A 3,551-nucleotide genomic window follows, 5' to 3' on the forward strand; every position below is an offset into this window, starting at 1 on the left:
TCTGCCCCGCTCTCCACGCTGCAAGTTAAATTGCACTCAAAACATCCGCCTCCCTTCGAGCGGGAAGGGAAACACGGGTCCAGCCCCGAATACCTCAGCCCTGTTTCCCTCCAAGAGTTTCGTCGTTCCTCAACCGGTATTCGCTTCTGGATCCCTTCTGGAAGAAAGGAGCTGGCGGCCGTTCCCCGATTCGTTAAAATCGAGCGATCTGAAAAGGGAGAGAAGGCCAAACGTGAGATATTTGAGAATACGAATGGAAGTGAATCGAATTTTACCAACGATTTTTACGAATAAACTTTCTTTGCTGGTATATAAATAATATATAAATGATTATTATTATTATTTTATTTTATAGATGGAAGAGAATAATTTTTGTAGAATAAATAGAGTTTAACTTTAGAGACGTGTATAAACGCGAACGCAAAATTTTTTTCTTTCCAGTAATATCGAGGCCAATATCCTCCGTTTTCGATAATATATTCGTGAACGGTAAATAATATTTGATCCAACCACGAAACGAAACGGTATTTCCGAATAATATTTACTTCGATAATGGAAATATTCGATTCTCGGTATTCGGTCTCGAACAATTTCAAATATCGCCAGTTGAAGAGGCACGGATAACGTTGGTCAACGTTAAAAGATGGAGGTAGGAAAGCAAAGTTTCCTACCTCGAAGCGGATCAATTCCTTTTCGTTCTCAATTGGCCATACATTTCTAATCTCTTTTGAGTGGCGTTTCTTTTGTTTTTCCTCGCCGATTTCTCTCCGTTTTCCCTCTCGATTTTGGACAATTTTGGACTCACAGAGTAAACACACGCGTGCTGCGATTCTAAAATGAAACTCGAGGCGTGTATTTCTACTTGGGCGAGAGACCCGAGTTAATAACGTTTCGGATATAGGCATATGCCTGCCAGCCTCTCGCGTTAATCTCGAGATAAATCTTTAAGGCGGACAATCTGCGAGGAATCGTGGCAGAAGATTGGACGAGCTTCGAGCGAAAGGAGCAAGATTGCCCTGTATATACGCTTCACCTTTCTTCGTAGCGATTTGAATTTTTTCCATTCTTGGTGTTTGATCGACGCGAATATTATACAACGAGATATTATGGTTAGTTGAAATGTTAATTTAAGATTTTTACATTTGGAATTTTTTATCATTTTCATCTTGTTTGGAGAAATAAAATTAAGCCAGATAGATAATTTCATAAAGTATTTGTATTGTATGAGTATTTTGTCGAAGAGAATTGAAGTTTTGAAATATTTAATTTTGCTGGAAAAAATAACAAGGCTTATTTTTAAGTTTTTAAAATGAGATAGCATGTGGAGTTTTATTTTTTAATCTTAGAAATTAAAGTTATACTTAGAGAATGTATATATTTTTGGAAAATAAATAAATATCAGATAAGATATTTTAAGAAGAGCAGTATTACAATTTATTTTGTGCTTTTTGTGATAGTTTTATATCTATTAAACAAAGTTGATTTTCATAATTTAGAAATCAGATTGAAAGTTAAATTTTTTTATAACATTTTTCTTTGACAAAAAAAAAAATTAAATTTGAAAGAAAATATGGAATGTAGCTCGTTTATTAGACGTGTATCAATAAATGAATGAAAATTGAAATTTACGTTGTGCAAAAATTATTAATTGTTTTAAACGATCCGCGGTTCAACGGTGAGTGAATTTTAACTGAATCGTTATTTTAATTACGATGAATCCTCGTATAAAATAGGTTTACAAGGGATTTTATAAAAGCTTTCGGCCGAATTAAATTTCGTTCTTCTTTTTAATTTTATCTTTTGAAATTATTAAAGCACGATATAATTTAAATAAAAAGCCAATTTTTTTTTCCTAATAAAACAAAAGAAAAGAAGAAACAACAATTTTTAAAATTGAATCATTCGTACTTTTCATTCAAGATTTCTTAAATTCTAAAATATGATAAACTCTTTTATCCGTTGAAAATCGAAGAAAACAGAATATAAAAATTTAAATGAAAATTACTCTCTATTCCCGAATCTCAATTTTCTTATTCCCTTTAATTAATCAGCTACCTATCATAAAACAATTTACAAAAGAAAATTATTTATAATTAATAAGACGTAAAAAAAAAAAAACTCTAAAAACTCTAAGAACTCGGTGATTATCGCGTGCCCATCGAGACTCGAAGATAAGAGCACGTGTTCCACCACCCACGATTAGGTGGGTGGATTCGAGTGTAAAAAATGATTGAGAACGCGAGAACATGATTCGAAATCGTTATTCATGCCGTTAACGAAACGATTTGTCAAGTTTATCGTTAACACAAAACTTCTCGCTCGATTCTTTTAAACGCGAGCTTGCTTCTTAAAAGTCGGGCGATAAAAAGAAAATGTCGCGTGTCTCGTTCCCGTTTAACAAGGCTACGAAGCAAGCGTATATTCGAGCCGTGATACCGTTCCTACAATTTTCTCATTTAATCGAGCTCCGACATTTCTCTCTCCTTCTCTCATATTCCCTCTCTTTCTCTCTCTCTCTCCTCTATCTCTCTCTTCCTTTTTTCACTCGTTACCATTAAATAGTTAAGCTTGAACGTATGCAAATATCTGGAACGTTACGCATGTAGAGGGAAGAGTCTCTTTGAGAATCCTAATGGATTTTTCTTTAAAGAACCCCGGCGCCGTTTCCCAGCCAGCCAAAAGAACGGAAGAATCTCTTTGATGCTCCGCGAAAACAATCTCCTTCGTGGTGGAGATCGGGCTAATGATTCTCGTTTTCTTGAAAAATACGCGTATAAAGCGGACACGGGTGAAAGCTTTGATAGGTTTAACGGAATTCTTACTGGGGGAACGTGTAACTGCGTCGGGGTATTAAGCTTAAGTAAGCCAGGGGGATTCAATCCCTCAAAGCGAATTTTGGTGGGGAAAAAAATATATATTTCTACGTTAATTCACATTCAAAGTGGTTGGCCTATTATTATTTTCGTCGATCTTATTATTTATATGAAAATTAATATGCTAATTGTGTAATAATTACGTGTAATTATTTTTAATATTTAAACGTTTGAACTTTATGAAAAAATATAACGTGTAATTATGTATGGTAAACCAACGCAGAGGGGTAAACATACACAGGAGGCTGAAATTCAACAGAAATGCAACTTCCTAGTATAACGTAGGGTTGTTCCGGCGGTAACTTTAATTTGAAGTGCTATAAAACGGCAAAGAAAAATCGTATATCAACATTTTAAAGGGTTATAAAGAAACTTCTCTTCGCAAAGTCATTTAAAAAATCCGAAGAAAATTTTTAAACCTCGTAGAATTGTTTGGATTCTTTGAGAAGAAAAAAAATCAACTTTTGCGAAAAGGACATTTAAAAAAATTAAACTCAAAAATATAAAAATAAAATCTTCTTTCTTCATAAATAATCATCATATACCTCTCTTTCGCAATGCTACAACACTTCAAACACCATCAATTTTTCTATATTTTTATTCTACATTACAAGAAAAAAAGGAATTCAAATCAGAAATTTCGATTTCCAATTTTCTTAAAAAAAAAAAAAAAAAAAA

General features: G+C 33.5%; 1 long non-coding RNA gene across 1 annotated transcript in view; it reads right to left on the minus strand.

The window, feature by feature from the left end:
• Positions 1–11: 11 nt before the first annotated feature.
• The window catches only part of LOC102671833, a 119,596-nt gene continuing 116,056 nt past the window's right edge, over positions 12–3,551 (minus strand). Inside the window, exon 3 of the long non-coding RNA XR_004150196.1 lies at positions 12–208. This is a non-coding gene — a long non-coding RNA (uncharacterized LOC102671833). The remainder of the gene's footprint in view (positions 209–3,551) is intronic.

This window comes from Apis dorsata, unplaced genomic scaffold, assembly GCF_000469605.1.
Source record: "Apis dorsata unplaced genomic scaffold, Apis dorsata 1.3 scaffold_19, whole genome shotgun sequence".
In the NCBI taxonomy this organism is placed as follows: Eukaryota; Metazoa; Arthropoda; class Insecta; order Hymenoptera; family Apidae; genus Apis; species Apis dorsata.